This window comes from Schistocerca cancellata, chromosome 6, assembly GCF_023864275.1.
Source record: "Schistocerca cancellata isolate TAMUIC-IGC-003103 chromosome 6, iqSchCanc2.1, whole genome shotgun sequence".
NCBI lineage: Eukaryota > Metazoa > Arthropoda > Insecta > Orthoptera > Acrididae > Schistocerca > Schistocerca cancellata.
The window spans coordinates 718,623,838-718,635,380 of NC_064631.1; the positions used below are offsets into that span (position 1 = coordinate 718,623,838).

At 45.9% G+C, this 11,543-nt stretch overlaps 1 non-coding gene across 1 annotated transcript; it reads right to left on the minus strand.

The window, feature by feature from the left end:
• Positions 1-5,821: 5,821 nt before the first annotated feature.
• Trnas-cga (transfer RNA serine (anticodon CGA)) lies at positions 5,822-5,895 on the minus strand. The gene has a single exon. It is a non-coding gene; the product is annotated as a tRNA-Ser (tRNA).
• Positions 5,896-11,543: the final 5,648 nt, after the last annotated feature.

Genomic DNA, 11,543 nt, shown 5'->3' on the forward strand with positions numbered 1-11,543 from the left:
AGTGTGAGTTGAAACCAAGAGACGTTGAACGGCGTCCGTGGGTTTTTTGAACAGTTGCTTCAGAGGCAAAAACGGAAAGGATTTCTGCATCGCATTGTGACTGGGGACGAAGAATGGGTTCATTACGATAACTCTAAACGCAAAAAATCATGGGGCTATCCCGGCCATGCTTCCACGTCGACGGCCAAACCGAATAATCAGGGCTCCAAAATCATGCTCTGAATTTGGTGGGACCAGCTCTGCGTTGTGTACTATGAAGTGTTAAAACCAAGTGAAAAAATCACAGGTGCTCGTTATAGAACTCAATTAATGAGTTTGAGCAGAGCATTAAAAGACAAACGGCCGCAATACAGCGAGAGGCACGATAAAGTGATTTTGCAGCACGACAACGCTCGACCCCATGTTGCAGAAGAGGTCAAAACGTACTTAGAAACGTTAGAATGGGAAGTCCTACCCCACCCGCCGTATTCTCCGGACATTGCTCCCTCTGACTATCATCTGTTTAGATCAATAGCGCATGGCCTGGCTGACCAACACTTCTGATCTCATGAAGAAGTCACAAATTGGATCGATTCGTGGATCACTTCAAAAGACGAACAATTTTTTCGACGCGGTGTTCGTACACTGCCCGAAAGATGGAAGAAAATAGTGGCCAGCGTTGTAAAATACTTTGAATGAAACATGTGTAACCAATTTGTTTCATTAAAGCCTCAAATGTTGGGGAAGAAACGGCGGAAGCAACGTTGTACACCTTGTATAATAAGTTATTATTCTGAAGTCTGGTTTGTTGCGGCACGTCACGACTTCCTCTCCTGTGTCAGCCTCTACATCTCAGAGTAGCACTCACACCAAACGTGCTCAACTATTTGCCCTACATGCTCCAATGTCTCTATTTCCTTACAGATTTTGAATTCTACGGCTCCCTCTAGTACCATGGAACTTTTCCCTATCGTCCTGTTCCTTACTAAAGTTAGAGTTTTCCTCGTATTCCTTTTTTCACTCAATATGATGAGAAACTTCTTTTTTCTGTAAAATGGAATGTAACGACTTTAAATATTATACATTTTAAAGTCGCTCGGTGGGTTTTTCTGTCTATATTTAAACCTAATCTCACGAACTACTGTAGGAACTGTGATACAGTTTTCACAAATACATAGGCTAAGTCACGACTAAGGTTTCCATGTATCGCCACATTTCATAAACAGGTCATCCTGCAGTAACTATTAAGAGTTAATCTCGGGAAGCCTGGGTAGGTCGCTACTTGTCTATATATACACTACTGGCCATTAAAATTGCTACATCACGAAGAAAAAGTGCTACAGACGCGAAATTTAACCGATAGGAAGAAGATGCTACGATATGCAAGTGATTGGCTTTTCAGAGCATTCACACAAGGTTGGCGCCGGTGGCGACACCTACAACGTGCTGACACGAGGAAAGTTCCCAACCGATTTCTCATACACAAACAGCAGTTGACCGGCGTTGCCTGGTGAAACGTTGTTGTGATGCCTCGTGTAAGTAGGAGAAATGCGTACCATCACGTTTACGACTTTGATAAACGTCGGATTGTGGCCTATCGCGATTGCGGTTTATCGTATCGAGACAATGCTGTTCGCGTTGGTCGAGATCCAATGACTGTTAGCAGAATATGGAATTGGTGGGTTCAGGAGTGTAATACGGAACGCCGTGCTGGATCCCAACGACACAACATGTCATTCTTAACGGTTCAAAATCTGCAGATGTAGAGGTAATTTCGGGAGTACCGCAAGGAAGCGTGATAGGACCTTTATTGTTTACAATATACATAAATGACTTAGTTGACAACATCGGTAGCTCCGTGAGGCTATTTGCAGATGACACGGTTGTCTACAAGAAAGTAGCAACATCAGAAGACTCGTACGTACTCCAGGAAGACCTGCAGAGGATTAATGCATGGTGCGACAGCTGGCAGCTTTCCCTAAACGTAGATAAATGTAATATAATGCGCATACATAGGGGCAGAAATCCATTCCAGTACGATTATGCCATAGGTGGTAAATCATTGGAAGCGGTAACGACCGTAAAATACTTAGGAGTTACTATCCGGAGCGATCTGAAGTGGAATGATCACATAAAACAAATAGTGGGAAAAGCAGGCGCCAGGTTGAGATTCATAGGAAGAATTCTAAGAAAATGTGACTCATCGACGAAAGAAGTAGCTTACAAAACGCTTGTTCGTCCGATTCTTGAGTATTGCTCATCAGTATGGGACCCTTACCAGGTTGGATTAATAGAAGAGATAGACATGATCCAGCGAAAAGCAGCGCGATTCGTCATGGGGACATTTAGTCAGCGCGAGAGCGTTACGGAGATGCTGAACAAGCTCCAGTGGCGGACACTTCAAGAAAGGCGTTACGCAATACGGAGAGGTTTATTATCGAAATTACGAGAGAGCACATTCCGGGAAGAGATGGGCAACATATTACTACCGCCCACATATATCTCGCGTAATGATCACAACGAAAAGATCCGAGAAATTAGAGCAAATACGGAGACTTATAAGCAGTCGTTCTTCCCACGCACAATTCGTGAATGGAACAGGGAAGGGGGGATCAGATAGTGGTACAATAAGTACCCTCCGCCACACACCGTAAGGTGGCTTGCAGAGTATAGATGTAGATGTAGACCTCGTATCATTAGCAGTCGAGATGACAGGCATCTTATCCATCGGATCGTGCAGCCACGTCTCGATTCCTGAGTCAACAGATGGGGACGTTTGCAAGACAACAACCATCTGCACGAAGAGTTCGACGACCTTTGCAGCAGCACGGACTATCAGCTCGGAGACCGTGGCTGCGGTTACCCTTGACGCTGCATCACAGACAGGAGCGGCTGCGATGGTGTACTCAACGACGAACCTTGGTGCACGAATGGCAAAACGTCATTTCTTCGGATGAATCCAGGTTCTGTGTACAGCATCATGATGGTCGCATCCGTGTTTGGCGACATCGTGCTGAACGCACATTGGAAGCGTGTATTCGTCATCGCTACACTGGCTTATCACCCGGCGTGATGGTACGGGTTGCCATTGTTTACACTTCTCGGTCACCTCTTGTTCGCATTGACGGCACTTTGAACAGTGGACGTTACATTTCAGATGTGTTACGACCCGTGGCTCTACCCTTCATTCGATACCTGCGAAACCCTACATTTCAGCAGGATAATGCACGACCGCATGTTGCAGGTCCTGTACGGGCCTTTCTGGATACAGAAAATGTTCGTCTGCTGTCGTGGCAAGGGCATTCTCCGGATCTCTCACCAATTGAAAACGTCTGGTCGATGGTGGCCGATCAACTGGCTCGTCACAATACAGCAGTCTTGATGAACTGTGGTATCGTGTTGAAGCTGCATGGGCAGCTGTACCTGTACACGCCATTCAAGCTCTGTTTGACTCAATGCCCAGGCTATCATGGCCGATATTACGGCCAGAGATGGTTTTTCTGGGTACTGATTTCTCAGGATCTATGCACCCAAACAGCGTGAAAATGTAATCACATGCCAGTTCAAGTATAATGTATTTGTCCAATGAATACTCGTTTATCATCTGCATTTCTTCTTGGTGTAGCAATTTTAATAGCAAGTAGTGTAACTATGTGACAATTGATTGTGATATGTTGCCGAAACGCGTCGTTCCGACAATTTTCGGAAAATAAACGCGATAGAAATGATAAATTTCGTACACAATCGCACATCTCAACCAGTTCCATGTAACACGGGCAATTTTAGGTATATCGAATCTATGGTCCGTCATAGTATGTAGACGGCAGAACACAAATATTTTGCGGCAAATAATTAAAACAAAGTAATAAAATATGGTGTCAGGTCGATCCGCAACGCAACCCGGTATCCAGTATGGCCCGGAAGACGACGGTTCAGCTGCGAAGCACCAGTATCTGTTGTTTTCGACTAGAAAGAAGTTGAAGCTGGAGAAGGCGTACTGACATGCCTCCCTACATTCTGACCGTCATACAAGAACAAGCTGTACTACTGAAGGAGGCTGAACTGGTCAAAACGTTTATAAACTACGTAAAGATCAATGATGGAAAATACTTGTAACTGCTCGTTGGCTGCACTCACTACATTTTTCTCCTTTGAAATGTCACACATCCAGTTGGTAACCAAAGTTAGTTCGACAGTTTGAGTGTGAAGGAATGAACTGGCCTTGTATACTTGAAGCATCTTTTCCGGCGTTCGAACAGCGAAATAAAATCTTCCGTCCCTTTTAAAAACTTCCTTATGACAAATGTTCGCTGAGTCGTAGTTAGAATTCTTCTTCAAGAGGTGTCTGGCATTACACAAATGCTGAACATAAGAACTGACAAACACCTACGTAGTCTGCCCCAACTTTAAATCCACCTTTGTCCAATACGCGACGATATGTGTCCTACCTTTAAAATTGCATTTTAAATAAAAACCAAAAATCTTCGCATTGTTGTTCAATAACTTTGTGTTTTATAAAAAGAGAAGGAAGATTAGGGTATAAAGTTTCGTCGACATCGAGGTCATTAGAGACGGAGCACAAGCGCGGATTGTTTCATGGAAAAGGAAGAAAATCGGCAGTGCCCTTTTAAAGAACCCATACCGGCATTTGCTTGGAACGATTTAGAGAAATCACGGAAAACCCAAATCAGGATGGCAAGACGCGGGTTTGAACCGTTGTCTTCCCGAATGCGCTGTAGCAGAGTAAATTGGTCTTTTAACGATTTGAATTCTCAATTAACTAGCACTGGCTGGTCCGTCGCCATGCAAGTTGCGATACAGTTCTGCATAAAGTGCAGGAAACAGCTAGAAAGGTTAAAGTTCAACCGTCCCCAGCGAATAACATTTTTTTATTAATCTCTCTGCGAAACCACGCTTGCAGGTTATCGGACAAGTAATATTAATCTTATATGCCTGTATGGGATCAAAAAAGGGTAGAAGACCGAGAACGATGTGCTCAGATTAAAAGGGTTGAGAGAATGGGTTGCAGTCTTTCGTAGCTATTGTTCAATCTGCACATCGAATAATCAACGACGGAAATATAAAATAAAGGCTCAAGAATGGGATTGAAACTCAGTGCGAAGGATATCAGTTATAATATTCGCTGATCACATTGCCGTCCTTGGTGAAAGTGAAGGAGAATCACAGCACTGTTGAATAAATGATCTGATGAGTACAGGATATGGATTGAGAATAAACCGAAGAAAGCCGAAAGTTATGAGGAGTAGCGGAAATGAGATTAGTGAGAAGCTTATTAAAATTAGGGTCCACGAAGTAGACGAATTGAAGGAATTCTGCTACGTCGGAAGCAATATAACATAATAACATATGCCGGCCGAAGTAAGGAGGGCATAATATCACACTAGTTACAGGCAAAGAGGGGTATTTCTGGCCAAGAGGAGTCTGCTAGTATCAATACTGACCTTAATTTGAGGAGTTAATTCCTGAAAATATTCGTCTGGAGCACAGGATGGTTCAAACTTCCTGGCAGATTAAAACTGTGTGCCGGACCGAGACTCGAACTCCGGACCTTTGCCTTTCGCGGGCAAGTGCTCTATCGATTGAGCTACCCAAGCACGACTCATGCCCCGTCCTCACAGCTTTATTTCTGCCAGTACCTCGTCTCCTACATTCCAGACTTTACAGAAGCTCTCCTGCGAACCTTGCAGAACTAGCACTCCTGAAAGAAAGGACATTGCGGAGACATGGCTTAGCTACAGCCGGGGGGATGTTTCCAGAATGAGATGTTCACTCTGCAGCGGAGTGTGCGCTGATATGAAACTTCCTGGCAGATTAAAACTGTTTGCCGGACCGAGACTCGAACCCGGGACCTTTGCCTTTCGCGGGCAAGGCTCTACCGACTGAGCTACCCAAGCACGACTCACGCCCCGTCCTCACAGCTTTACTTCTGCCCGTTTCATATCAGTGCACACTCCGCTGCAGAGTGAAAATCTCATTCTGGAAACATCCCCCATGCTGTGGCTAAGCCATGTCTCCGCAATATGCTTTCTTTCAGGAGTGCTAGTTCTGCAAGGTTCGCAGGAGAGCTTCTGTAAAGTCTGGAAGGTAGGAGACGAGGTACTGGCAGAAGTAAAGCTGTGAGGACGGGGCGTGAGTCGTGCTTGCCCGCGAAAGGCAAAGGTCCCGAGTTCGAGTCAGAAAGATGTTAAAAATATGGTGGACTGATACGGTAAGAAATGAGGAGATTCTCCGTAGAATCAGCGAGGAAAGAAATGTGTGGGAAACAATGACAAGAAGAACTGTGAGCATGATAGGAACTAGAGGGAGGCGTAGAGGGAAAAAACTACAGTGGATGACGGAGACTGGACTACATCCAACAAAAAACGGAGGACGTTCAGTATAAGTGCTACTCCACGATTGGTGCATCAGAAGCCAAGCCGAGGCAGGCCCCATCATTTTTTTTATGTGCACTTCGTGAAGATATTGCGGAGAGAACGTTGATGGACTACCATTCAGTCTATCTGCCAAAATTTTTGGTCCACAAAGTTGTATTTTCAGTTTCCCTGTACCCTCTGTTTGCAGAGCGTTCGGCACGAATGCCTACCTCGCTCGCTGCAAGAGTTTGCTAAATTGCGTCTTGTTGTGAAAAGAGGCTCCTCCAGCAAGCGTTCTTCGCGAGCACCTTAATTAAGACCGCCACCGGGGAGCAAGCAGACGCCGAGCAAATGGCGTTCACTTTACTCTCAACGGTGCTTAAGGGGTAAGTGGGAGCCCGAGAGAAACTGCATTGTGAGAAGTAATGTTATTTGCCTCCTGTCGCCTTGACGCACTTAAACAAGGCACTGGCAGACGTCTGGGGACTAAATGGGACAGAGCCTTCCTTTCCACCGTGTTCGTGGTTAGGCCTACGCCACTTTACTGTTGGACAGCCTGTGTCGAAAATTCATGAACTCAGTTTTAGTTTTATTGTAGCAAAGGGAAATTTTTGTCATTGAAACAAGAAAGAATGAGGTTATACTGAAATCTAGACCTTTCACTGCTGACCACCGTTGATACATATCAAGGGGGACAGTAGAAAAATTTGTGACCGACAGGCGCTCGAACACGGGACCTCCTGCAGACATGGCCGAAAGAACAGATAGATAAGGCTTGCCGGCCAATCATCTTCTTGAGTGCGGATGTACTCAAATTGCCCAAACTCTTGCGGAAATCGGAGCCGGCACGGTAGCTCAGCGTGTTCAGAGGACCGATTGTCCTCTGCAATAAAAAATGGTTCAAATGGCTCTGAGCACTATGCGACTTAACTTCTGAGGTCATCAGTCGCCTTGAACTTAGAACTAATTAAACCTAATTAACCTAAGGACATCACACACATCCATGCCCGAGGCAGGATTCGAACCTGCGACCGTAGCGGTCGCTCGGTTCCAGACTGTGGCGCCTAGAACCGCACGGCCACACCGGCCGGCCTCTGCAATAAATAAAAAAAAAAAACCCTGAGAAAAAGAATCAACGATCAACTTGAACGGATGTCATGTGATGCCGCCCAGACCACACACAACGAACTATACTGAATTAAATTATAAATAAATAAATGAAAATATAGAGCGTCTGTCATGTAAGCAGGAGGTCTCGGGATCGAGTCCCCGTGGGGGCACACATTTTTCAACTGTCCCCGTTGATATTCATCAATGCCTGTAAGCAGCGAAAGGTCTGGATTTCATTATAACTTCATTCTTCGAGGGCTGGAAGATCACCAATGATATCTGTACAGATACCAGCTTCATGTACTGAGAAGAGTTGCAGTATTTTTCTATGGCTCAATATGTTCCTTCATTGTGCTTGCACACCTTTTAATTTTATGCTAAACGACTAAGTGAAAAATTAAAACACTAGTAGCCAATAAAAAATATAATGAATGTGAAACAAAAAATCGGTTTTTTAAAGGACAGGGGATTTCTGCTACTGTGTAACAATCATAGGTATTGTATGGGTTGTAAATGAATGGTACAACTGTAAAGAAAGTTTACAGTTTGGCAACTTACAAACGAACTAGTGGACGAAATCGCCATTCACTGCATTATTTGATCTCTGGAGATGTTTCTATCGACTCTGGTGCTAGACCAAAAGATTTACGTGATGCACACTGAATATTTCAATAATAATATTACGAAACTATCAGCGTGGTGCACACTGAATATATCAATAATAATATTACGAAACTATCAGGACAGAATTTACTGAGGTTTTTTCTCGTCCTGATATCCACAACTAGGAAATGTACTGACATATTGTTGAATCCAGCAGCCTCATTACAGATTCACTGAATCGAAGTGAAGTGGGCAAAAATATGAAGCAGCACTATAAATGGGAGACTTTATTGTTTTCATTGATCACTTATCCGCGTCCGTAGCCGAGTTCGCAGTCGCACGCGTGAGCGCCGGCAAACTACTCCAAGGTAGCCAATTCCGATCCTGGTGATGGAAGAAATTTTCGCCTCCATTACTTGGCTGAAAGGGGAATGGAGTTGGTGGCTTATTGTTTATGACCATCAGTCTTTGTACCACTGTCGGATATCTGAGCAGTGTCTCTTGAAGTGACTGCCTGTAGCACTTGCTGGTGATACGTTCATCGGGCGTGAACGAAAGGAGTAGGTTATGTGCCGGCAACTCGTTTCATTCTCGGTCTGTTTTCATCATTATCATCGTCATCATACCGTCATCGTCATCAGCACCGTCATTATTATCATCCTGTCCAGAACTTGTAGTCCAGTGGTTAGCGTCACAGCCTCTACATCTCATGGTCCCTGGCTCGATTCCCGGGTGGGTAAGAGGTTTCCTTGACTCGGGGACTGATGTTTGAGTTATCCTCACCATTTCATCTCATCTTCATCAGCGTGCAAGTGACTGAAGTGGCGTCGAATAGAAAAACTTGTAAGAGGTGGCTGAACAACCCTACACTGGCTCTTTGGCCAAAAAACATAATATGATCATTTCATTTCACCATCATCCCGTCAGCACCATAGAACAAAAGCATGACACTACACTAAACGCACTCCCATCCACATACACCGCATGTTCACACGATGCTGTCATTAGAATCTACACTCCTGGAAATTGAAATAAGAACACCGTGAATTCATTGTCCCAAGAAGGGGAAACTTTATTGACACATTCCTGGGGTCAGATACATCACATGATCACACTGACAGAACCACAGGCACATAGACACAGGCAACAGAGCATGCACAATGTCGGCACTAGTACAGTGTATATCCACCTTTCGCAGCAATGCAGGCTGCTATTCTCCCATGGAGACGATCGTAGAGATGCTGGATGTAGTCCTGTGGAACGGCTTGCCATGCCATTTCCACCTGGCGCCTCAGTTGGACCAGCGTTCGTGCTGGACGTGCAGACCGCGTGAGACGACGCTTCATCCACTCCCGAACATGCTCAATGGGGGACAGATCCGGAGATCTTGCTGGCCAGGGTAGTTGACTTACACCTTCTAGAGCACGTTGGGTGGCACGGGATACATGCGGACGTGCATTGTCCTGTTGGAACAGCAAGTTCCCTTGCCGGTCTAGGAATGGTAGAACGATGGGTTCGATGACGGTTTGGATGTACCGTGCACTATTCAGTGTCCCCTCGACGATCACCAGTGGTGTACGGCCAGTGTAGGAGATCGCTCCCCACACCATGATGCCGGGTGTTGGCCCTGTGTGCCTCGGTCGTATGCAGTCCTGATTGTGGCGCTCACCTGCACGGCGCCAAACACGCATACGACCATCATTGGCACCAAGGCAGAAGCGACTCTCATCGCTGAAGACGACACGTCTCCATTCGTCCCTCCATTCACGCCTGTCGCGACACCACTGGAGGCGGGCTGCACGATGTTGGGGCGTGAGCGGAATACGGCCTAACGGTGTGCGGGACCGTAGCCCAGCTTCATGGAGACGGTTGCGAATGGTCCTCGCCGATACCCCAGGAGCAACAGTGTCCCTAATTTGCTGGGAAGTGGCGGTGCGGTCCCTTACGGCACTGCGTAGGATCCTACGGTCTCGGCGTGCATCCGTGCGTCGCTGCGGTCCGGTCCCAGGTCGACGGGCACTTGCACCTTCCGCCGACCACTGGCGACAACATCGATGTACTGTGGAGACCTCACGCCCCACGTGTTGAGCAATTCGGCGGTACGTCCACCCGGCCTCCCGCATGCCCACTATACGCCCTCGCTCAAAGTCCGTCAACTGCACATACGGTTCACGTCCACGCTGTCGCGGCATGCTACCAGTGTTAAAGACTGCGATGGAGCTCCGTATGCCACGGCAAACTGGCTGACACTGACGGCGGCGGTGCACAAATGCTGCGCAGCTAGCGCCATTCGACGGCCAACACCGCGGTTCCTGGTGTGTCCGCTGTGCCGTGCGTGTGATCATTGCTTGTACAGCCGTCTCGCAGTGTCCGGAGCAAGTATGGAGGGTCTGACACACCGGTGTCAATGTGTTCTTTTTTCCATTTCCAGGAGTGTATTAAGACCATTCCGTCCGGCGACACCACAGTTGTGTGGTACGCGAAATAGCGGTCAACGGCCGGCGACACGACAATGGTGTCGTGAGCACAGTATCGCGCAGTGGCCGGCGACAGCACTTTAGTATCTTTTGCATTCTGTTGGTGTTTTGTATAGGTAACAATAAGTTACACACGTCAACAAGTTTTTAGTTTTTATAAGTACTTGTGCCCTTTCATCATGGCGGACGAAAGAGGCAATAGGATTATTTAAGATGAATGAGCGGACGTCTTGTCTGACGTTCCGGACGACTTGGCCGATTGGGAAGAAGACATCGGATATAAAAAAATGAAAGTGAATCAGAATCGTTGGAAGATAGTGAAATACGTCCACGAAGAATTCGGCGAACGGTACGGTTGCCAACTGATTCGGCTGAATCAGACGAAGAAGACAGTGCACAGTGTCAGACTCTGACTTACCGAGGACCAGTAATAAATTGGAAGGATCCCCGTGTCCAAACGTATTTCCCAAATATACACCGAGTGTCGAGGATATCGTAGAATTATGTATTGGGAACGATCTATTTGAATATATTAGCAATGAAACCAACAAATACTACAGTTAAAATTGCAATAGAAGGAAACTGGATTGAAAAATGCCAAATTTCTCGACGTTACGGGACTCGAACTTAGAAGATGGCTTGCGCTTGCTATCCTTATGGGAATTGTAAAAAAAAAAGCAAGGATCGATTATTATTGGCCAACGAATCCGTTGATAGACACACCGATATTTCGCAATACCATGTCCCGCAACCGATTCAGACAAATATTATCATTTTTACATTTTTCCGACAGCAACAATAAACCGGACAATGCCGACCGGCTTGTCAATGTGCAATTCGTAATTGATCATTTTTCCAAAAAGTATAAACAAACGTTTAATCTAAGTGAAAACACCTCAGCTGATTAGGGAATGATACCGTGGTCTGAACGGTTAAATTTTAAAGTTTACAATCCGTCGAAAGTTACGAAATACGTCATACTCATTCGAATGCTGTGTGA